Source organism: Stegostoma tigrinum, chromosome 21 (assembly GCF_030684315.1).
Source record: "Stegostoma tigrinum isolate sSteTig4 chromosome 21, sSteTig4.hap1, whole genome shotgun sequence".
In the NCBI taxonomy this organism is placed as follows: domain Eukaryota; kingdom Metazoa; phylum Chordata; class Chondrichthyes; order Orectolobiformes; family Stegostomatidae; genus Stegostoma; species Stegostoma tigrinum.
The window spans coordinates 12867119-12892334 of record NC_081374.1 but is presented as its reverse complement, the minus strand read 5'-3'; the positions used below and the strand labels follow the sequence as shown (position 1 = coordinate 12892334).

At 41.6% G+C, this 25216-nt stretch overlaps 1 protein-coding gene across 2 annotated transcripts in view; it reads left to right on the top strand.

Moving 5' to 3' along the window:
- The window catches only part of slc45a3 (solute carrier family 45 member 3), a 131483-nt gene that overhangs the window by 9465 nt on the left and 96802 nt on the right, over positions 1-25216 (top strand). Inside the window, exon 3 of one of the 2 annotated variants that reach the window (XM_048553246.2) lies at positions 22708-22769. The exons of the other annotated variant lie outside the window; for it this stretch is intronic. The gene's annotated coding sequence lies outside the window, so the exon portion shown is untranslated. The remainder of the gene's footprint in view (positions 1-22707; positions 22770-25216) is intronic. 2 annotated transcript variants of the gene reach the window in all.

The following is a 25216-nucleotide window of genomic DNA, read 5'->3' as shown; positions in this document are numbered from 1 at the left end:
CCCTCATCAATTATCTTTGAATTTTTTGAAGAGATAACAATCAATTTGGTGAGTTATGATTTTCCCCATATGAAACCATGCTGCCTGTCACTGACTAGTCCATTTTCTTCCAAATGTGCATGTATCTTGTCCCTCAGTATCTCCTCCAAGAGCTTCCCCACCACAGACATCAGGTTCACTGGCCTATAATTTCCTCGATTTATCCCTGCTTCCTTCCTTAAAAAAGGGAGCAACATTGACCACAGGCAAGGCTCCAGGCGACTGGAGAATAGCCAAAGAGGGTGTGAAGATATCTGCCAATGCCCCCACTATTTCTTTCCTTGCCTCTTGCAGAAACCTGGGATAAATCCCATCTGACTCTGGGGACTTGTCTACCTTAATGCAATTTAGGATATCCAAAATACCTCCCTCAATATATTGACATTCTCAAGAGTATTCACACACTCATCATTGACCTCAATGTTAGTTATGTCCTTCTCCTTGGTGATTACGAATGCATAGTACTCATTAAGGATCTTCCCACCTTCCTATGGCTCCATGCATAACCCCTCTTTTGTCATTGATTGGGCATACTCTTGCCCTTGCTACTGTCTTTCTTCTAATATATGCACAAAAAGCCTTGGGATTCTCCTTGACCCTTGTTGCTATGGCAGGCATGGAGCCAGAAAAGGTGCGTGTAGGTCCTAACTCTCCCCTAACTCTTTTACCTGTCTGTCTCCCCTCCACCTATCTTCTCGTCTATCCATCTTCTATCCGCCTCTCCCCTCTCTCCCTATTTATTTCAGAACCCCCTTCCCCTCCCCCGTTTCTGAATAAGGGTCTAGGCCCGAAACGTCAGCTTTCCTGCTCCTTTGATGCTGCTTGGCCTGCTGTGTTCATCCAGCTGTATACATTCCTATCCTTCAGTTTTGCAGGGACATGCATGTCCTGTACTTTAATAAACTGGTTTTTAAAAGCCTCATATATGCCAGACGTAGATTTTCCCTCGAGCAACTGCTCACAATCCACATTCCCCAGTTCCTGTCTAATTTGGGTGTAATTGGCTGTTGTCCAATTAAGCACCCTCGCCCATTTTAGTAAGGCATTTGAAAGTCCCACATGGCAGATTTGTTCAAAAAGCATCTCCTCTTATGGCCAGAATATTTGGTTTATGAAAGTTGCATTAGTATTTTTATCAAACAGTGATTTGTCACTTGCTCAGTGCTTGAACCAGAATTTTGGCAGTAGTTCGAGGCAGCACTGCAGGAATTTTTGGTAAGTCTTTAGTGGTAAATCTGTAATCTGGAAGGATATAATGGTCTTGAAGGGAGTACAGTGTAGATTTACAAGAATGATACCTGGTCTTCAGGGGTTAAGTTATAAAGAGAGATTACACAAAGTAGGCCTGTTTTCTCCATAACGTAGAAGGTTAGGGGTGGTCTGATTGAAGTCTTTCAGATATTAACAGGAAAACAGAGTAGATTATGATAAGATAATAAAATGTGAGGCTGGATGAACACAGCAGGCCAAGCAGCATCTCAGGAGCACAAAAGCTGATGTTTCGGGCCTAGACCCTTCATCAGAGAGGGTCTAGGCCCGAAACGTCAGCTTTTGTGCTCCGGAGATGCTGCTTGGCCTGCTGTGTTCATCTAGCCTCACATTTTATTATCTTGGATTCTCCAGCATCTGCAGTTCCCATTATCTCTAGATTATGATAAGCTATTTCCATGGGCTCCGGATTCAAGAACGAGAGGACATAAGTCTAAAAGTTAGAGTCAGACTGTTCGGGAGAGATGTTAAGAAGCATTTCCACACATAAAGGGTAGTAGGTGTTTGCAACTCTGTTCCTCAAACTGCAGTTGTTAGTTTTAAATTTGAGATGGATAAATTTGATAAGCAAAGGTGTTGGAGGATCTAGGCCACAGATCATCCATGACCTCACTGAATGGCAGAAGTGGCTTGAGGGGCTGAATGGCGTACTCTTGTTCCTAAGACCCTATGTTCCAAATTACATTTTGACCCCGAGACATTTCTGTTGTGCTGTTTCTTTTATTTCAAGAGTGCTCTGTTCTGTTATGTAAATGAAGGGCTATCAATGTGAAATAGTCACTGATAAATGAAGTAGGGGATTTGGGAGAAACATCTCTTTCCAGAAAGTCAAGAGATGGCAGAACTCAAACACGGCAAATAATTTAGTACTGTGCATTTTGAGGAGAAAGTGGATAAGGTTGTAAGGATAGAGGAATATATGGATGTGCTGATAGGATTAGCTGAAGAGGAATGGGAGGAAGCTAGTTTGGACTATAATACCAAATAGATCGGTTGGTGAAATGTCCAATTTCTGTGTCCTGTTTCTGATGTAACTTTTTATTAACTGCATTATCCTCCATTTTTTAAAACTCTTCATGATGGCTGCATACATTGAAAGGCCTGGGTTTTCGACTGTACTGTTCCATTTTTCAGTATCGTGCAACTTCCACCATTCAATCAGCTTTTATGAAAGGGCTAGGGCTGACAATGTTTGTGTTTATTTTCTGTCCCTCCCTTGTGGATAATGGCCTCATTGAGCATGCACCCCATGACAACACTTCCGAGCTCTGACTTCTGTCCTTCCTTGACCTCTTGTCAACTGCAACCTTGTGCATCTTTACTGTGCCAGTGGAGATTTTCTTTTGCTGTTGGAATGCCTTCACCAATGGACCCCTGATTGAGGAGGCTTTCACTCTGTCAGTTTGATCTCTAGATAGCTTCTGGAGGTGGGCTCAGTCTGGGACAACCATCAATAGTCCAGCAACCTTGAATAAGGAAATTGTGTTTGGCTTAGAAGTTTTGAAGACTTAACTCTGGGCAACTAGGTCAACCTTTTATATGAAAGCATCCGATCGGCATATTTTCTGCAATCCATTTAAGATAATTTGTAAGCTCTTCTGTGACATTGTTAATGATAAAAATAGGGATTATTTAACCTAATTTATTTTCTGTTCCTCATTCCCTTCCTCTCCTTAGAGCCTTGTCCTTTCTAGGATAACAATGAATGAATACTGGCTGCTAGAGTTGCCAAGGGTCAGGCTTGTGTTGTGGTCTCCAAGAATGAAAAGTTAACCTCTTGGGGGAGCAGCCTTGGGGGAAAAAACTTGATAAGGTATCTTTCATGGAGTACTTTTTTATGCTTCTGATACCATTGTAGAAGGAAGAAAACAAGCTGCTTGACAGTTGATGTGCTAGGAGATCGAGTGTTGAAATCTCGGACGATTGTCCAAAAAGGATTGTCAGCCCTGTTTGATGGTCCCCAATCCATCCCTATTCCATCGCCAGATCCTTGACAAATAGATGTTGTGCACTTGTGAGTTTAGGTATCGAGCAGGGCAGGGCGGAAAATTAAGACTGTTGTGGACCAAGAATGACCAAACATCGCACTGTCCTATCAGTGTTCCAGTGTTCACGGGACTTGTTGCAATGATTCTGTTCAAAATAACCGATGAATGTTACCATTGTCTTCACTATGTGGAGTGCACAAGTGGCTGGAATTGCTAAAACAAACACTAAGAATTTCACCCCGTACCAATTTCATGAATGAGTAGCGTTACATTGATGTTTATGGATGATTTTTTAAAATTTGAAATGTAATATTTCATTAGAGGCTGAAGCAAACTGAAAAGAGCAAATGTTGGAGATCAGTGAGTTATACAGCAACCATGGAGAGACAGCAGGCTCACCTTTTTGAGTTTACAACACCAGCTCTAATGAAAAGTCACATAGAATCAAAATGTTAGCTTGCCCTCTCTCTCCATGGATGCTGTCTGACCCACTGTGATCTCCAGCATCTGCTGTTTTCAGTACAGCTTCCAGCATCTGCAGTAATTTGCTCCTAAATGGTGATTACATGCCCTCTGCTCCCTCAAAAGGGATTAATAAAGCATGGTGTTTTCTATGTGGCCCCCTTCTACACTAAGGACATTTCATAATTTTCTTATCGAAGTACGAGGCTAGAAAACATACTTGGATCTGGAACTCAATTGACCAACTGGATTCAATCTCTTTAGGAGTGAAGGACAATGAATGAAGCAGCCAAATAGTGAGCTATGTAATTGTGATTTTAAAAAAAAATCAGCACCTCTGCAAAGTATCACCTCATACCAACAATTAATGAACTAGCTTGACTCAGACATAGTACTCACGCAGCTGAATCAACACACTGCGTGGTTCAAGGTTTGCTGGAGAATTTGAGTGCACGTTGTAGGCAGGGACTTCACTGTAGGAGTGCGGTATTGTTTGAGGTGCTGTACTTGAAGGAAGGTGTTAAACCAAGTCCATATCTGCCTGTTCAGGTAAATGTGAATCATCTCATGACATGATTCAAAATGGAACAGGAGTTCTTTTCCATTGTCGCGGTCAATGTTTTTCATTCAAACCAATGCCGTCATTAAACAATTCAATTTGTAGTTTAGCTTTTCTTGCAACTTCTGCTTTTGCAATTTATCTTCTTGCTGTCTGAGGAACCTTGCTTTATATGCAATTAGCTGTTGCAATTTAGTACTTCTTAATCCCGGCTATATTTCAGAACTAGTTCATTGGCTGTATAGTAATGTAGGCCATCCTGCAGATACAATATTTATACAGCTTCTTTTCTACACTAGGCATGCAGTGACTTGTTCTTAATCTATCAATGTTGACTGCATAGGATTTTTTTTTACGTTAAATACTCTTTGACTTTGTACCAAGGCGACTTGGCACCTAAGCCTATTATAGTCTTGGTCCAAACATAAGACCTGAATTTCAGAGGAGGGTTGAGAGAGCCTATCCTTGATAACAGGGTAATATTTGATGCAGATGTATCCCCAAGAAACTCTTATAAAAATGAAAACAATGGGAGGCTGGTTGGACCGCCCACCCTGGCTCATTAGTTGGAGTCAAATCTTGCACAAAAGATGCTTGTAGTCATTGCAGACCAGTCGTCTAGCCCCAAGATATCACTGTCAAACTTCTCAAGGTTGTGTTGTAAGGCAGTCTTTCAATGCTTTTTCGATGATCTTCTATCTAAGGTAAAGTTAGAGATGTGGATACTACTGAGAATTGTGTGGTTTGCAGTTCGTGACTTCTCAGATAAGGAAGCATCGACATGCAGTAAGACCTGGCAACATTTGGGATTGAGCTGACAAATGGCAAATAACATTTATGCCACGCAAGATCCAGGTAATGGCTGTTTCCAACGGTGAGAATTTACCATTTTGTTGTGACATTTAAACTGTCAACCATCAACATCCTTGGACTCATTTTTGACCTGAAATTTAACAGGATATGCTGCAGAAATACTGGGGTTGTACACACATGTCAAAGGCTGTATATTCCATGCTGAGTGATTCACCACCTCATTTCCTCAAGCCTTTCTATCACCCAAAAGTCTCTATTAGTGAGAGAAAATACTCTCTCCTTAACGACTGTAGGTTCAACAACATTCAAAAGTTTACTTACCAGGACAAAGCAACTGACTCAATTAGCATCCTGTCCACAACCTTCAACATTTGCTCCCTTCACCACTCATGTACAGTGGCAGTAATGTGTACCATATATAAGATGCACGAAGGCTCTTTGAACAGCACTCTCCAAACTCATGACTTCTACTGCCCACAACAAGGTTCCGAACACCTTCAGTAGACAACTGCAGGGTGTAGTAATCACCTCTAGGCTAGTTAGGATGGACAGTAAGATTTGTCATGACAGCACCACCTACACTTTGATCTTGCCTAAAGCATTCATAGGCAAATAGCCTTCCTTCATTGCCCTTATGATTTAATGATTCTCAGCCTGAGACCTACAGTGTTTATCAGTGAATAGAATAATGAAGTAAGACCCATCATTCCCGAGGATACTCAAAGCTGTAATTCCCACGATTGGGATAATGGTGGATTTATGAACATAAATACATGGAAAATATAGAGCAGGAGAAGCCCACTCAGCCCTTTTGAGCCTGCTCTCCCATCCAACTCAGTCCCCAGTTCCTGCTTTCTCCCCATACCCTTTGATCCCTTGAACCGGTAGAACTATCTCTAACTCCTTCTGGAAAACGCTAGATGTTTTGGCCTCATCTGCTTTCTGTGGCAGAAAATTGCATAGCCTCACCATTGTCTGGGTGAAGAAATTTCTCCAGTGGGAATAAGTGGGAACCTCTTAAGAACTGGCAAAGGACATGATGGGCTGACTGGCCCTTTTCTCTGCTCTCTGTCACCATGATGGAAGAGAGTTTCTTTTGCAAAATAAATTGTCCAAAAGGGTATCTTTCTGAGGGGACTTTATTTTTCCTTTCAACTATAAACACCCAAAATAAATGACTTTATTTGCATATGATGTATTAGGTACAGTCTGTCTTCCTCCACAGAAGGGAAAATTGCTTACCTTACTTCAATGCCTCTTTGAGTTAGAAGATTAATTTTTCTAACCAACAATTGAAAGAGCTAGTTTTTGAACCTACTTCTAAGGTGCTTTTATTTCGTAGTTTTGCTTTTGAGCTTCCTGCTATTTAACTACGCTTAACTTGAAGCAGGATACGTGGAGTATATAAACTGGGAATTTAGCATCAGCATTATGTAGGAACCTGCTGTGAAGCAGGCCAGGCAACTTCTGTTTAAGTTCCTATTGTTGTTTTATGAGATAAAATAGTTAATCTGAATTATCAGGGATATTGAGAACTGCAGATGCTGGAGAATCCAAGATAACAAAGTGTGGAGCTGGATGAACACAGCAGGCCAGGCAGCATCTTAGGAGCACAAAAGCTGACATTTCGGGCCTGGACCCTTTTTCTGATGAAGGGTCTAGGCCTGAAACGTCAGCTTTTGTGCTCCTGAGATGCTGCTTGGCCTGGTGTGTTCATCCAGCTCCACACTTTATAATCTGAATTATCAATGGAGGACAGCAAACTATGGCTTTAAACAATGAGAAAATCACAAGAGAAAATGAGAACTAGTGAGGAATTTCTTGCTGTTTTATGGAATAAACAACTTTTATGCAATTCTTTTCTATCTCTTCAATCGATGACTCCAGGCTTATGCTTAGCCCTAGTGGGAGTATTTCATGTAAGTTTTGATCTTGAGTGAAAACAGTCGCTACTGCAGAGGATAACCCAGATCGTAGTACTGCCTTCACCTGGTATCTGTGACTGCGCTGAGCTGTTAATTTATGCAGTGGTCAGCTGTGGTCTTTTGTTACCTAATGTCAGAGGGATGGACATGCAGTGGAGTGTTCTACTGGCTGTGACTCATGTGGACAGTAGGTCTCTGGTGTTCTTCAGCCGAGCTCAGAGGACCCAAGGTTGAGGTGGAAAATCCGTAAGTTATTAAAATATATTTTTGTTTTTCAGTTTCTAATAGTTGCCTCCTTTCAGCAGGCTTTATAGCAATGTAGGATTAGCAGGAGATGCACCCAATTTCTAGCCTAACAACAAAAGAGATAGATAATTAGGGTTCAGATATGTTTATTGCAAAAATGTGTCATGTAACAGTTGGATACTTGATTATTTATGTTAAGTTGAGGTTCTGGGTTTTGAGTTAGTAACCAATGAATTTTCTGATGTTAATTATTAACTTAAGTATTTTGTAACCATCCTAACTTCTTTTATGATGGTGTTTGAGGCCTGACTTTAGAATGAATGGGCTTTTGCATGCCATTCATGGATTTTTATTTATTTTAGATTGTTTTGTGATCCAGGGAGATCAATAATGGGCCTTCAAGTTTGTTAGAGACTTCTGGAAATTAAGGGAAATACCCATGGCTTAGAAAGGGTTTTTTTTCATGTGAAGCTTTACTTCGAATGGAACAGTCCTGTGAAGTATTTGAAATAAGATAGCTATATAGACCAATGCTCCTGAGAAGGGAGGATATGTAGTGAACCAGGTTGCCTTAGAGTAATAAGTACTATTCCCAGACCAGAAGTGTTGAGTTGAATGCCTGAAGGGGTACTTAAAGCCGAGTACGGTTAAGCAGGTGTGCGATCACTCCCGAAGAAGTGTTCTGTGGTTCCGGTGTAACAGTTGAAGTCACAATTATCTTAAACTCAATAAAGGTGTTCGGGAACGGGGTCTCTGGTGTGAGTATTGTATAAGTGGTGCTTTGGGTAATATATCAGGGTTCTATGCAAAAGCCATTTTGCTTATTTTTCAGTTTTATACAAGAGTGTATTGAGATAAAACTTAATGTGTATAAAAATAGTTTGTAATATTTTGTTTTATCTTCATTTTTTGTTAATAATATCTGTTTTATCTTTAAAACATAATCTGTAGCACTGTATGCCAATATTGCAGTAAGAGACCGCTGCATTAAAATCAAAGCAAATCAAAATAAGCCAGGTTGCTGTCTGGGATCTGACTTGTCTGGTAATAACAGCAGCTAGCAGCACAACAAATGTGTGAGATAAATATTACTAAATGTAACTCTTTGCCCATCCAATATAGAGAATCACAGAGTACGTACATCAAAGGAGGAGGCATTAGGCCCATTGTACACATGCTAGCCCTCTTCAAGAGCAACTCAGCTGCTGCCTTTTCCCCATATCCCTGCAAATCACTTTTAGAATCATAGAATCTCTACAGTGTGGAAGCAGGCCATTCAGCCCATCAAGTCCGCAATGACCCTCCAAAGAGCATCCCACCCCGATCCATTCCCCCCACCTGTCCCTGTAACCTGCATTTCCCATGGCTAATCCACCTGACCTGCACATCCCTAGATACTATGGGCAATCTAGCATGGCCAATCCACCTAGCCCACACACCTTTGGACTGTGTGAGGAAAACGGAGCACCCGGAGGGCCTGCATAGGCACTGACAGAATGTGCAAATTCCACAAAGATGGTCGCCAGAGGCTGGAATTGAACCCGTGCTCCTGGTGCTGTAAGGCGATTGTGCTAACTACTAGGCCACCATGCTGCTTTTTCAGAGAATTATCCAATTCTCCTTTTTAAAGGCCATGATTGAATTGGACTCCACCGCACTGCCTCAGGTGATGCATTCCAGATCCCAGCTACTCTCTGCATAATGCCAAAAAAAATACAGATTTTTCCTAGATGTTGCTTTTGCTTCTTTAGTGATTGCTTTAAATCAATGACCTCTGCTTCTTAGCCCTTCCACCAATGGGAACAGCTTCTCCCTAGCTGCTCTGTGACTTGGAATACTTCAAATGAATCTTGTGTTGCTGTGCTGTTCTGTTAAGAAAATAAGTACACGTCTATTAGTGGCGTATGGGCCCTATCAAAAAGCAAAGCGTCATAGAATTTTTCTTCTGTGCAGACATGGATCTGGTACACCTTTTTGTAAACAATAGTAGAAGCAAATTCTTCCCTTTTAAAAGGGAAATTGTTAAATATTTTAAAAAGAAAATGTTGGGGAAAGGGGGGAGAAAATGATTTGAGTAAATGGATCTTTCTGAGAGCATGCACAAACATGGTGGGCCAAATATGGGTCTCCTCCTGTGCTGTTAATATTTTATAATTCGGTGACTGTGGTCTGTTCTGTCATCTATATGCTTTCTTTGACATATTTATGTGGTTGAGTTTTGTTCCACATCGAATGCAAACAAAGAACAAATGTATAATTTCCACAGAGAAGGGTAAGGATACTTTATTTTCCCTTCTGTGGGCCAATAATTTTGAAATCTTATGAATTGCATCAACTTCTATTTCTAGATCTCCAGTTGAGGTTTACAGAAGAATGTTTTGTGACCAGTTCAAGGTGTACATTTCATAACTGAAAAAAATCACTTGAAGTTCTGGTTTACAGTTTGTTTTCACAAATGGGAGTAAATCTTTTTTTTTAAAAGCCCCCACAGTCCATATTTTTCTTACCTTCCTCCTTTTGCCCCTTCTTCAACTCCAGTGTCAGTTCTAGTAAAGCAAAATGTAAAATACAAGCATAAGTAGACAGCTTGGCTTTTTGAGCCTGCTTCACCATTCAGTAAGATCATGGTCAATCTTTGCACGTTTCAAATCTCACATACCACACCTCCATAACCCTTGACTTCCTTGCCCAACAACCTGCCTATCAGGTTTATTTGAAATCACAAGCTTTTGGAGCACTGCCCCTTCGTCAGGTGAAGTCAAGAAAAGCATACAGGTACAGAATTTATAGGCAGAGTGACTAAAAAACCATATAAAGTAGTGTGAATAGAGTGTCGATAGGCTGACTAACAAGTCTCTGCAGGTGATCAGCAGTGTCAGACGGTGTGAGTGAAGTGTCAACAGCTGAATAGGAAGTGAAGGGGATGACTTATGATCCTATTGAGGCACAGAGAAAATCAGAAAAAAATTAAAAATAACACCATCACCTTGACAACTTGTTATGATCTCTCTATCTTAATTAGTTTGTGTAGTTTTGCAGTGGAGGCAATGCTGTAGTGATACTATTGCTGGACTGCCAATCCAGAGGTCAGGCAATGTTTGGGGACCTGGGTTCGAATCCCACCACGGCAGATGGTTGGATTTGAATTCAATAAATATTTGGGATTGAGAGTCTACTGATGACCATGAATCCATCACCAATTGTCAGAAAAACCCATCTGGTTCACTCATGTCTTCTCAGGGAAAGAAACTGCCATCCTTATCAGGTCTGGCCTACATGTGACTCCAGACCCACAGCAATGTGGTTGATTCATTACTGCCCTCTGGGCATTAGAGATGAGCAATAAATGCTGGCCTAGCCAGAGACACCCTCATCATGTGAATGAATTTTTAAAAAGTACTTATTACTTTCCACACTCAGCATGTGACTCTTATCCCTACCATGTTATTCCAGCATTTGGTTTGTCTCCAGCACCACTCTATTTTAGAAAAAACAAAAGCTGTAAATCAGAACAAATAGAGTTTGCTGGAAAAGTTTAGCAGGCCTGGCAGCATCTTTTTCTGGATTGAGGAAGGTTCACCTGATCGGAAGCATTAACTGTGATTTCTCTTCACGGAAGCTGCCAGACCTGCGGAACTTCTACAACAACTTCTGTTGTTGATCCGCTTTATTTTTAATTTTTTTTGTAATCATCTCTCTGCCTCACTTAATTGGATTATAGGCCATCCCCTTCACTTACTATTCCACTGCTGACACTTTACTCACACCATCTGAAACTTCTGATCACCTGCAGTGAGTTATTCAACCTGTTGACACTCCATTCATACCATTTGTGTGGTTTTCTGATCTCTCTGCCCATAAATTCTGTGTCTGTGTGCTTTTCTTTACTTTGCCATATAAAAAGGCGGTATTTCGAAAGCTTGTGATTTCAAATAAATCTGTGGACTATAACCTGGTGTCCTGTGCCTCCTGATCTTGTCCACCCCAGGCCAACTCTGGCACCTCCACGTCATAACAATAACCTATGTGGAGGCCACTTGTCAGCTTTACCTGGTGTCATCCTGCACTACAGACTTTTGCAATTAAAGTCAGTTTCCAATTAGTACCCCGCAGTCTCTTTGCAGGTTTTTTTTTGTCAAACCTATGAATATTCTCATTTAACTCCTGAACAAATCTGAGAGCTAGTTCCCTGGTGAAGTGGTAACTAGTCAGATTCTTATTTTGCGGAGCCCAGGCTGTATTGTCTTGCAGTGACCTCCTGTTATCCTCCAGTGGATCGCTGTTTAAACTTTCTCAGTCTAGACAGATGGACTGTGCGCCAATCCATTTTTTTTGCAACTCACAAAACGGCAGTTATTTTCCATTGGCGCCAGTTGAGAGGTGACCTGAGAGAAGTTTATAAAATTGCGGGCCTATTGATTGGGTTAACGGTAGGTGTCTTTTCCCTACGGTGGGGGATTTCAAGATAAAAGGGGCATATTTCTAAGATAAGAGGAGAGCGAATTAAAAAAGACAAGGGGGCAAATTTTTAACTCGGAGGGTGGCTCGCATGTGGAATTAACCTGAAGAAGTGCTGGATGCGGCTATGGTTACAACAGTTAAAGGTAAGGCCATAAATAGGAAAGTGTTGGAGGAATATGGGCCAGGAGCATGCAAGTGAAACTAATTTAGTTTGTGATTATGTTCAGCATGGACCAAAGGGTCTGTTTCCACGCTGTAAGACTCTATTTATTCATTTAATAACACGTAAAATTTGATCATAATGAATCAAAAAAAAGTACCGTGAATGATCACGGGCTGTTTGCTGAGAAAAGACTGTGAGCAATAGCACTTGGTGAAATATAATACCGTAACATGCTCAGATAAAGATGAACGTACAGTGGACATTGCAAGAGCTCCTAACTTGCCAGCAACAATGTTAAGAGCAGTTGTTGAAGGCATTGTTAAAAGAAAAGTTTGTTGAATGAATAATTTCTTTGGTCGCTGTTAGATTAAGTCCTCACTTAAAATTATGTTTCCAGTCTCAAATGGTGACTTTAAGCAGTTCTCACCGGAGTCAGTGTTAAAACCAGAATTGGGGTCTGTACCACCGTACTTTTCAAAGAAAACACAACATTTAAAAATCATATCTTGTAGGTTGAAACACTTTACATTGCGAAATTAAATAACTTCTTTAAAAAAATAATAAATTCAGAAAATAAAAAGTATAACTTTTTTCTTCCTTGCACCTCATAACCCTGAGCTCCTGGGGAAAAGAACAAACCAAATTTAAAAGTTCATTTCAAATTGCAAAAGCATTGCCAAATGCCTTGTCCCATATCCCCACCACCGTCTCTTCATGAAACTGCCTGCACTACTTCTTTTCCAAACCTACACAACATCACCCCCTGCAGTGGTGGAGAACGCCCTCGACCGTGTCTCCCGCAACTCATCCCTCACACCCTGTCCCCCAAGTAACAACCGAAAAAGAATCCCCTCGTCCTCACGTACCACCCCGCCAACGTCCAGATCCAATGCATCATCTTCTGACACTTCTGCCACCTGCAATCTGACCTCACCATCAAAGACATTTTTCCCTCTCCACCCTTGTCTGCTTTACAGAGGGACTACACACTCCGTGACTCCCTCGTCTGCTCCATGCTCCCCTCCAGCCCCACCACACCCGGCATTTTCCCGGCAACCGCAGGAAGTGCTACACTTGCCCCTACACCACCTCCCTCACCCCCATCACAGGCCCCAAGAAGACATTCCACATCAAGCAGATGTTCACCTGCACATCTGCTAATGTGGTATGTTGTATCCACTCTACCCATTGTGGCCTCTCTACATTGGGGAAACCAAGCGGAGGCTTGGGGACAGCTTTGCAGAACACCCAAGCTCGGTTCGCAATAAACAACTGCACCTCCCAGTCGCGAAGCATTTCAACTCCCCCTCCCATTCCTCAGATGTCCATCCTGGGCCTCCTGCAGTGCCCCACAATGCCACCGGAAGGTTGCAGGAACAGCACCTCACATTCCGCTTGGGAAACCTGCAGCCCAATCGTATCAATGTGGATTTCATAAGCTTCAAAATCTCCCCTCCCCCTAGCGCATCCCAACACCAGCCCAGCTCATCCCCGCCTCCCTAACCTGTTCTTCCTCTCATCTATCCATCTTCCCCCCCCCCCCCACCTCAAGCAACACCCCCACTTCCTACCTACTAACCTCATCCCGCCCCCTTGACCTGTCCGTCCTCCCTGGACTGACCTATCTCCTCCCTACCTCCCACCTACATTCACCTTTACTGGCTCCATCCCCGCCTCTTTGACTTGTCTGTCTCCTGTCCACTTATCTTCTCCTCTATCCATCTTCGATCCGCCTCCCCCTCTCTCCCTATTTATTTCAGAACCCCCTCCCCCATTTTTGATGAGTCCGAGCCCGAACGATAGCCCTCCTGCTCCTATGATGCTGCTTGGCCTTCTGTGTTTGTCCAGTTGTACACCTTGTTATCTTGGATTCTCCAGCATCGGCAGTTCCTATTACCTCTGACACGATTATAAAAGTGAGAGTTCCTGTTAGAGATTTCCCGGGAATCACCATTCTTGGAGTGAAAAAAATTACCCCTCCTCTCTGTTTTAAATGGATTCCCCTTATCCTGAGATTATGTCCCATGGTTTTAGGTTCACCTGCTAGAGAAACACACCCAGCAAGAATTGTGTAATTTTTAACACTGTAGTTATTGAAGGCTCATGATTATATGTAGTCTTGTTTTTTGGGAACATGGTCTGTAAATTGAGGGAAAAAAAATAGTTTTAAATTCTGTGAAGGTCAGAAGGTTGTTTTGAACAGTGAGCTGAAAACAGCATTTACAAAAATGCTTGTAATTTTTCTACATGTTAACATCAGAGGTGATCATTGCTAGGGTCTTGACTGACTTGTGCTTTCCAACCCAGAGAAAGTCCGAGAAGCAGGTGAGTCAGTGAAGAAGTTTTTAACAATTAAGGTATTGTTATCAGCAATCTCCAAAGAACGAGGGCTGGAGAAAACAGCTGTATAGTTTCAAGGAAAGCTAGAAATCGGAGGATATTGAGGTGTCGGGGAAGAGGATATCCTCAAGGCTATTAAAGACATGTGAGATTAAGGAGCACATTGTTAAGGAGTAAGTGAGCTGAGTTAGCTTGTTTAAAGGCTGTCAGGAAGAGACATTAACTAAGGAAAATAGGATTGAATAAATGCAGAAACATGCTGAATAAAAACTAGGTAACAAATGTGCCAGCTGATTAAGGAGCTTTTAAACTGGAGGTTGAGGGTTGAGTGTCTGCAAGGTTGTTGTTTGGATAAAAGGGTTTAATCTTTCAGAGGCAGAGAGAAATATGTAATAAGAACATTTCACGTAGTTTTTGTATTGTAAAATAGGTTTTAAAAATCCTTATTGTGTGAAATAAACTTTTTGTGCAAAGTACATTGGCAGACTCTTGTGAAAATGTTCACTGATTTAGCATAGTGAACAAAAAAAGACAAAATTCATAGTCTGTCAAACCAGGTCTCATTCTGGGATTTGACTTATCCAGTATTACCACCTAATGCAAGTCCAGTCTCCTCAACCTGCCCTTCAGAAGACAACAGTTCTCTTCCCCACCCCCCCCCCCCCCCCACCCCATCTCAAGAATTAACCTGGGAGGGGGAAAAGAAACAGACATTGCTGGACAAACGCCGCAGGTGAGCATCTGTGACAACAAAGCTTAGTCATTGTTTTGGAGGGTGACCCCTCGTTAGAATGGATGGATTTGGTGGACATCTGTTATATGTCCTGAATGACAGGCATATCCCTTCCTCAGAAATGTTCTACAAAATAGTCCAGGTGAGGTCTCACCAAGGCTCTATACACCTGCAGCTGGACATCTTTTCTCCTGTACTTGAGTCGCTTTGTCATGAAGACCAATGCACCATTTGCTTTTCTCTTCTAGTTTAAGCCTTGTGCAGGTGGATCCACATTATGCCTAAATGTAGTATGGGTTCAGATAGTGCATTGTCTTGAAGCTTGGCATGGGTTAGCCACATTGCATTTGTATGGAGAAATCATTTTGTGCTTGGTATGAGTGAATGATATTGTGATAGTTGAAGAGTAATGTCTTTATGAATGATGAATGGGAGTTGGGTAAAGCAGAAAATAATGTGAAAATGAGTCTTGCCATGCTGGGTGAGGATACAGACCCACTAACTACACAGCGCTGAAGCAAAATACTGTTGTGTAGAACAATGTTAAATTAGAAGAGCTGTAGAAATAGTCAGGATGGATTTATGGATGTAGAAAGATAGCTAACCATTTGGATTAAGCAACGAATTTAACAACTCATGCTTATTTAATGCTTATTGTAGAAAATGCTAGTTTTTACAATGATCTCAAGAATGACTGTGTGAGAATTCAAACATTGAGTTGTTTAATCCTAGTTGTGGGTGGTTTGCAAGGTATGAACAAAATTTGCTAACTTGCATAACCTTGTTCGTAAGTTGGTAAGTTGCCAGTGCTGATGGTAAAGCGACTGAGAAATTAATTCAAACATTTTGCAAAATCATTGAGGAGCGTAGATGGACTCAACAAGGTTTTATGTGAATCAGGAACAAAACAAAGTTGCTGGAAAAGCTCAGCAGGTCTGGCAGCATCTGTGGAGGAGAAAACAGGTAATGTTTCGGGTCCGGTGACCCTTCCTCAGAAGGGTGAATCTCTTTGTGTGAAAGAGACTGGCGTATTCTTGAAAACATGTATATTTTAAACGAAGAAATGAATGTTCCAGACTTTAAAGCAGCAGTTATCATCTGCTTGGTGAAAATGCAATGGTTGGTTTCAGTTTGAAGATTATACTTGTTCACTATTTCCAAACACCCAGGGCAATGAAGGGTTGTTCAAAGCATAAATTACCAATTGTGTAAGAGGGCAAGTAGGAAGGCAAGGCTAACATGAGCCCAATTTTTGAAAATTTGTTTACGTCCAGTTTCTACAGCTGTGAAGGATTATTTTTCAGCAAATAACTTTACCACCAAAGTATTACTCATCCTGGACAATTTTCCTGGGTATCTTAGAGCTTTTGCTGACTTCAGTAACAATGAAGGGTATTAACATGCACTGGTGTATTTTCAAAGTGGACCACAAATGCAGTTTTGGACAAAATCAAAGTGCCAGGTGAGGAACTCCATTGATGGATGTTAGGAACATCTCGCAGAATGGGTACATTCCAGTGTTTCCAGATCAGCTGCAGAACAGTTACATGAAGAGCAAAGCTTTGGCAGATGCATAAAACATTTGGAACATGAAGAGCAAGGCTCATTCTTGTCTGCCTAACCTTTTGCCCCATGTTCAAATAGCTAAACATTTTCCACCACATTGATTTGGGATTAGCAATTAGTCCTGAATTCAGGCTGGCATTGTGCATGCCTCCATGGGGCACACTTGAGGCTCCCCTTGTGTCAAAGCCAACACAGTCTATTGAACCATCTGTACTGATGGATTAAGCCTCTTCAGTCAGAGGAAAAGTCATTGGTCTGGCAGGTTTCATCAAGTGTCCTGTTTGCCACTTATCATGGGGTTCTGTCATTATTGCAAATGCCCACATGAAACATTTAGATTATACAACAGTGAAGTGGCTGCATTTGGAAATGTCAGAAATCTTGCTTGGGCCATCACCGTCACCGGGATCTGGAAAGCTGGCAGTCAGGACTTGACAAGGCAGATGTGGGAATGTTGTTTCCACTTGTGAGAAAGTCACGGCCCAGACAGCTCATCTCCGAGTAAACTTGTTGCCTATTTAAGGAAGGGATGAGGAGGAATTTCTTCCCTGAAGGTCATCAAATTGTGGAATTCTTTGCTGTGGAGATGCTGGTTTTGGACTGGAGTGGACAAGGTCAGAAGTCACACAACACCAGGTTATAGTCCAACAAGTTTATTTAAAGACACAAGCTATCGGAGTCTCAGTCCTTCAGGTGTCAGTACTTTACCAAAGTGGGTTGTTGAGGCTGAGTCATTCAGTATGTTCAAGGCTGAGATAGATACTTTAAATTAGGGAATTGAGGTTTATAGGGTAAAGACAGCAAAGTGGACCTGATGATTATCATATCAGCCATGACTTCTGCATAGTCTTGCCTACAGAAGAAAAAAGACTATAGTTGATGTATACCTGATGCTGTCATCTGTGTGTCACGTGACTAGTAGGGTCTTGTTCAATCTGTCGTACAGGTCATTCTCCTATAACATGATAGTTGTGTTCTTGTATGACCTCACACTAGAAAATCACCATAGAAAATCACATTATAAGGAAAACACGCTACAGCAGAAAGTTTGCATTATCCAAACAGTGTCCACTGTTCATCAATTGTGTTACAGCCAATTCATCTTAATGAAACCCACATTATCGCAGAACTACCTGCAGTTAAAAATGTGCCTGCTGATTTGCACCATTAGGAGCTGAGTCCTTTGTGAATCATCACGTCGATGTGTCGATGCAGCCCCAGAAAGGCGCCACTGGTTGGGAATGACTCACTTTGGATCTGTGCCTCTGGCGTACACCTGTGCTGAGTTTGCACTTATAAGAAAGTAGATTGTTTGCCTGCTTCCATTTTCCTCCAAATCTGATATGCTTTGGAAACTTATTTTGACAAAAGTCTTGGCTCAAACTATCTTTTTAATATGACAACCACATCAGACTACCTCTGCTTTAATCACTGTGTCTCATTTTCTGTTTAGGCTGTTCTCAAGTTACTGCTCTGTGTATCTATGCAGGCGTCCTTTACCAATCAAGGCAGTGTTTTCCTGCTTATTTTGATGTGTATTCACAAGAAAGAAAAACTTGCATTTATATAATGCAGTGTAGAGCTGAAGAATGGTTCCAACCCAAAACATCAGCTTTCCTGCCCCTCTGATACTCCCTAGCCTGCTGTATTGCTCAAGTTCCACACTCTGTTAATTCTGACTTCAGCATCAGCAGTTCTTACTATCTATCTCTCTTTGCATTTATATAGCTCCTTTCATGACGGCAAGCCTTTCAAAGTCATTGTCTCTACTACCAAACGGGGAAATACTTCAGAAGTGTGTAGAAGAGCACAGTGCAGAGTAAGATGAATCAAATGCCTGCCAGATGCTTATAATTAAACAATGAAGCACTTTATATCATTATAGTGTATTGTATCTATAAAATATTGCAAAAAGGATATCTGTATTGTTGGCAGTGGGCCACAAAGGGGATAGTTAGTTTACTTAAGAATTATGTTTTTCAGATAGTTGGGATGTGACGGTTCTGGATGTTGTCCTTGCTCTAATTTGAGCTCTGCCATTTCTTTATGCTTATCAAAAGGCCATTTTCCTGAATGGACCTATGTTGGTTAGGATCAGAAACTTGGAAGGATACCTGTGGACTGAGTAGGAGTAGCATACTGCAAGATTGTTACTTTTTTATTTCAATTCTTTTATATTTTGCATTCTCATTTGCAAATTCCTCAACACATAGAAAATAGAATTTTTATTAGACTGTATTGTTCAGATTACAATGAACAGTTGAACATATTTGGAGGAATTATAAGTACATAAAAATCTATACGGAGGGGAATGGGCATGCTGTAGAAAATGATAAACTTTGCCCCTAAATATCAGCTGGGGATTACTGATTCAGTTCATGGGATACAAGTCAGCAGAGTCTGGAACACTATCTCGTTTGGAGCCTCCAACTTTCCAAATATAATTTCTCTTTTGACTGTAAAACTTACAAATCCACACTGGTTAATTACTTCCTTGTGTGACACTTATTTTGTTACGTGCTGTTGGATCTAATCGTTCAGCAATTTCCACATTGGTCCCAAGTTGTTGTTTAATGACTCAGATGCCTGAACTTTTTTTTTCTTTATTTTAATTTGTTTTTCTCATGTAGTTTCACTGCTATATTTTGCTTGTATTCTCTGAGCATTTCTCTTTAGAATTAGTTGCCTCCCAATCATGTACCCATTTTCAAATGCTGTTTTCTCTTTTTCTACTGCTTTTTATCATTTCCTTAGTTTTCTGTTCCACTTTTGCCCAGAACACATTTTGGTGATAAATTGTCTTTTCATTTGCATGGGGAAAACAGTTACTTTAAAAGTAGCCAATTTCATCCACATTCTTTCTTTGAAGTATTTTCTTTGATTTTAACCATCTCATTTGTGTACAGCAATATTGCACAAAATAATCAGCCTTTTACTGGCGAACTTTGTTCAGAAGTTGTTGTGGACCTGGTGGAGGTGAATGAGGCATGCATATTGTTCAGCTGCACTTTTTAAATATTTTCATATCCTTGATACGCCCCAAATTGCTTTGCGGGCACGTAAGTACTTCTGGAAGTGAGTTATTGAGTCATGAAGTTTTGCAGCACAGAACTAGGCTCTCTAGTGCATCATTTCTGCATGGGTCATCAAACAATAATCTAGGAAAAAACAGAGTTAATGTTTTGTGTCAGGTTTGCTGCCAGACCTGCTGAGCTTTTCCAGCAACTTTGTTTTTGTTCCTGATTTACAGAATCACAATTCTTTCAGCTTTTATTCTTCTATTCTAATCCCATTTTCTAGCACTTGCCCCATAGCTTTGTACGTTACAGCGTAATGTAGGAAACAAATAACGTACAGTTTGCACACCACATGATTCCTTCTAAAGCAATGAGATCACAATTGGACCATCTCTTCTGGTAATGTTGCTGAGTTTTAAATGTTGGCTAAGATAGCAATGGAAACTTCCCTGATCTTGTTAGAAATAATGTTTTGAGATGTTTTGCATCCTCTCAAGCCAAGGCTCCATCTGCCTTTTAACAACTCATTGGAAATGGAATTTCCACCAGTGCAGTGCACCCACAGTACTGCACTGAAGTGTTGGCCTGAAAATGTGTGTCTGCTTCATTTGTTTTTGGTGTTTGGAATGGAAATTGAACCCACAACTTCTTTGATTCATTGGTGAGTTGATTCATTTAAATAGCAATGTAATACATTACTTTGGATAAAAGACAGTTTTTGGAACTTTACTAGAAATTGGCTAGTTATCAACAGCAATGAGTTGCAACATGCAGAGAGTGTCTGGGTGGCAGGCAGCTGTTAGTTTTTCTTTATTCTTTCAAGAGATGTGGGCACCATTGGCTGAGTCAGCATTTGTTGCTCATCCCTGTGTCATTCTCAAATGTGCTGGTGAATTGTCATATTGGCATAGGGGTAGTCACAGTGCTGGTGGTGAGGGAGTTCAGAAGTTTGACACTGATAGTGATAGAATGGTAATGGTTACAAAATGGGATGATGAGTGGCTTGGAGGTAGTGGTCTTCTAAGCATACTCTGGCCTCCTCTTCCTAGGTGGTAGAGGTCATGGGTTTGGAAGATCAAAAGGAGCCTTGATGAGTGGCTGAGGTGTAGCTTGTAAATAGTAAACACTGCTGCCGGTGTGTCATTGGTGGAGGGAATGAATATTAGTGTCTCTGGTCGTGGCAGTGTTACTGTTGAAGAATTAAATCTGATGCCAAATGTCTGAATGGATACACAGTTTGATAGCAGTGGCATCATTAATTTTCCATGCCCCACAAACGTTTATCATTTCTAGAGCCAAGGCGAGAAGAATTGAAAATGTCTTGATGTTCAGCGGGATGTTTGATGATCCACTGAGCAGAAAAGGTCATTGGAGAAGATGTTTGGGAGTGATTTTGTGTGGAATAGCTGCTTAAAACTTTGGCACCAAGTTCCTGGGCTAGAAATCAAATAACACCTGTTGGGTTGTTTGACTAAGGGTGTAACCTTGTAACCTGAGACAGATGTTTCTAAATTTTTATTTAGCCTCAGTGTACTGGATGTGGTCTCAAAGTGCAATTTTGGTAATTATCTGAAGTCAGTATTACCATCCTTGTAAGCATGTATGAACAGCAGACTGCATCGTTGTAGTGTGTTTTGTCATTGGCCACGGGTGAAGTCCCAGAAGAGGGTAACGAATGTTGTGCCCTTATTCAAGAAGGACTGCAAAGAAAAATCTGGGAATTATGGATCAGTAAGCTTAACATCTATAGTAGGTAAGTTACTTGGGAAGATTGAGGGATAAGACACACATGCATTTAGAAAAACTGGATTTGATTAGGAGTAGTCATCATGGCTTTGAGCGTGGGAGGTCAAACCTCACAAATTTCTTAGAGTTCTTTGAAATGACCAGGAGTATTGATGAGGGTAGGACGGTAGGCGTTGTCTATATAGATTTCAGTAAGGCCTCTGATAAGCTCCACATGGTAGGCTGTTCCAGAAGGTTAGATCACATGGAGTCTAGGAAGAGTTGACAAATTGGATACACATTTGGGGCTTAATGGTAGGAAGCAGAGAGTAATAGTGAAAGATGCTTGTCAGACTGGAGGCCTGTGACTACTGGTTTGCCTCAGGGATTGATGCTGGGCCCATTGATGTTTGTTATCCGTGTCAGTGGTTTGGATGAGAATGTACATAGCATGATTAATAAGCTTGCTGATGACACTAAAAATAGGCGGTATTGTGGACAGTGAGGAAGGTTATCAGAAATTGCAGCAGGATCTAGATCAGCTGGGGAAGTCGGCCAAGAAATGGCAAATGAAGTTTAACGTGGATAAGTGTGAGGTGTTGCATTTTGGAAAGTCAAACCAAGGTAGGAGTTTCATGGTGAATGGGAGGGGCTCGAGCAGTGTAGCGGAACAGAGGTACCTTGGAGTTCAAGTGCACGGTTCTCTGAAAGTGGACCCATAGTTAGACGGGACATTGAGGAAGGTTTTTGGCACATTGGGCTTCATCAGTCAGGGCATTGAGTGTAGAAGTCGGGAAGTTATTTTGCAGTTGTACAGGATGTTGGTGAGGCCACACTTGGAGTATAGTGTTCAGTTTTGGTCACCTTTGCTGTAGGAAGGATCTTATTAAACTGGAAGGAGTGCAGAAGAAATTTACAAGAATGTTGCCAAGACTCAAGGGACTGAGTTATAAGGAGAGGTTGGACAAGCTAGGACATTTTTCTTTCAAGTGTAGGAGACTGAGGGGAGCTCTTGTAGAGGTGTATAAGATCATGAGAGGCATTGGCAGGGTAAGTGCACTCAGTCTTTTTCCCAGGGTTGGGGAATCAAGGACTAGAGCGCATCAGTTTAAGGTAAGAGGGGAAAGAATGCATGGGAACCTGAGGGGCAACATTTCATACAGAGGGTGCTACATATATGGAATGAGCTGCCAGCAAAAGTGGTTGAGGCGGTTACGTTAACAACATTTAAAAGGCATTTGGACAAATACATGGATAAGAAAGGTTTAGAAGGACATGGACCAAGTGCAGGGAAAGGGTGTTAGTGTGGATGGACATTTTGGTTGGCATGGACCAGTTTGGGCCGAAGGGCCTGTCTCCATGCTGTAGGTTTCTGACTTCTGTGACTCTTTTTTTTTTCAGTTTACACCTGGCCTACCTATTGAATATTGTGGTGACAGAAACGGCTCCAGAGTATGAAACAGGTATCTGTAAATTTTTGTATGTGTTTACCATCTTAAAAGATCTTGTAGCAGGGTAACCAGAATTGTACGCAGAACTCCAAAAGTAGCCTTAACGATGCCTTGTACAGCTGTAACATGACATCCCGACTCCTACACTGAGTGCTCAGGCCAATAAAGGCAAGTACGCCATATGTCTTCACCACCACCCTGTCTATCCATGATGCCACTTTGAAGGAACTATGTACCTGCACCCTTAGCTGTCTCTGTTTGACAATACTCCCAAGGGCCCTCCCATTAAATGTGTAAGTCCTGCCCTGGTTTGTCTTACCAAAGTGCAACATTTTGCATTTATCTGAATTAAACTCCATCTGCCATTCCTCAGCCCACTGCTCATTATAAAGTACCTTTAACAGAAATGTTCTCAAATAAAATTTTGTCTGGTTTGGGGATGAGGGGAGTGGGGCTAGATAAAGAAGTAAGTGGCCTTGAGAAGGCTCCCTCAGGACACTCCTGGCAGAGGGGAACCTGGTCCTGCTGCCAACTAAGTTGATTCCTGACCCAATAAGTTTGAATTTTGCACACACTCCTGTTGATTGCTCACTCGGTATGCTGTCTGACCTCCTCATGAAATATAGATAATGGGATTCAGGGTGATCTTGCCAACTGGATAAATAATTGGCTTAACGGCAGGAGACACAGAGGTGGCGGAGGGTTTCTTTTCTGATTGGAGGTCTGTCACCAGCAGTATTCCGCAGGGATCAGTTCTGGGTCCTATCTTGTTTGTCATTTTATATAAATAATTTGGATGAGACTATAGAATGCACAGTTAGTAAGTTTGCAGGTGGGAACAAAATTCATGGCATGTAGACAGTGGTGAAGGTTCTCTAAGGTTACAAAGGAAACGTGATCAAATGGGTCAATGGACCGAAAAATGATAGATGGAGTTTGATCCGGATAAACGTGAGGTATTGCATTTTGGTACCAGAAACAAGGGAGGTGCTTATACTGTTAATGGTAGGACCTTGGGTAATGTTGTAGAACAGAGGGACCTAGGGGTGCAGGCATATAATTCCTTTGAAGTTTGCATCACATACAGATAGGGTGGTTAAAAGGGCATTTGACGTGTTTGCATAAATTGCTCAGTGATTTGAGTACAGGATGGGGAAGTCATGCTGAAGTTGTACAGGACATTGGTGAGGCCTCACCTGGAATATTGTGTCCAGCTCTGATTGCCCAGTTATAGGAAGGATATTGTCAAGCTGTAGAGGGTTCAGAAGCGATTTACCAGGATGTTGCCAGGTGTGAAAGGTTTGAGTTATAAAGAAAAGCTGGATAGGCTAGAACTTTTTAACTGGAACATAGGAGGTTTGAGAGATGACCTGAAAGACGTGAATAAAATAATGAGAGCTGTAGCTGGGGTTAATGGTAGTTGTCTTTTCCCTAGGATGGGGGTTTTCAAGACCAGGGGACACATTTTTAAAAAGAAATGAGGGGCAAATATTTTACACAGAGGATTGTTTGTGTGTGGAATGAACTTCCTGAGGAAGTGGTGGGTGTGGCTACGTTGAGAAGGTTTAAAAGACATTTGGATAAGTACATAAACAGGAGAGGTTTGGAGGGATATGGGCTAAGAATAGACAGGTGGGACTAGTTTTAGTTTGGGATTATGTTCAGTATGGACTGGTATGACTCTATAATAGGAGCAGGAGTAGGCCATTTGCCTCTTCAAGCCTATTCTCCCATTCACTATGATCATGACTGATTATCCAACTTAGTTCCCTGTTCCTGCTTTCTCTTCAAACTCATTGATCCCACTTTAGTCCTAAGAACCTGTTGCCAATTTGATCTTCCTGTGAAGACTGTTGCTACCAGTCCCTTTTTAAATGTTGGAAACTATTTCGGGCCTGACTGGTCTAATGTGATGTAATTCATTCCTAGTGTAACAAAATGAATCTCTTCTAGTTAGCAAAATGTAGTTTATCACAAGTTACAGGTTAACTTGATATAACACACATTGTTACAGAGATACTGTTATAGCTCAAGTCATTTGAGATCGTAGATTGTTCTGCCCATAAGGTAATAGGACACATCATAGTGGGTGGTGCGTTTTGCACTTCTCAGTATCAAGCCTTTCCCACCTATATAATACAAACCCAGCATTTTGTGCCAAGGGAGAGCGCCGCACCTCCCCCACTGTGTTGAGACACCACCATCTTCATGGAGCTGTCTTCCTTGTGACAGGCTTGGGAAGAATAGTGGGAAGCGCATGATGACAAGGGGCAGAGGTTCCATATCCTTGCTGCTTGGGAAAGCTTTACCCCTCGACCTGGGAAAGGTTCTCCCTCTGATTTCCAAAGATGTGCAAGTTAGGTGGATTGGCCAAACAAAATTGCCCAATACTGTCCTGGGATGTGCAGACTAAGTGGATTAGCCATGGGAAATGGAGGGTTACAGGGCCAGGGTAGGGA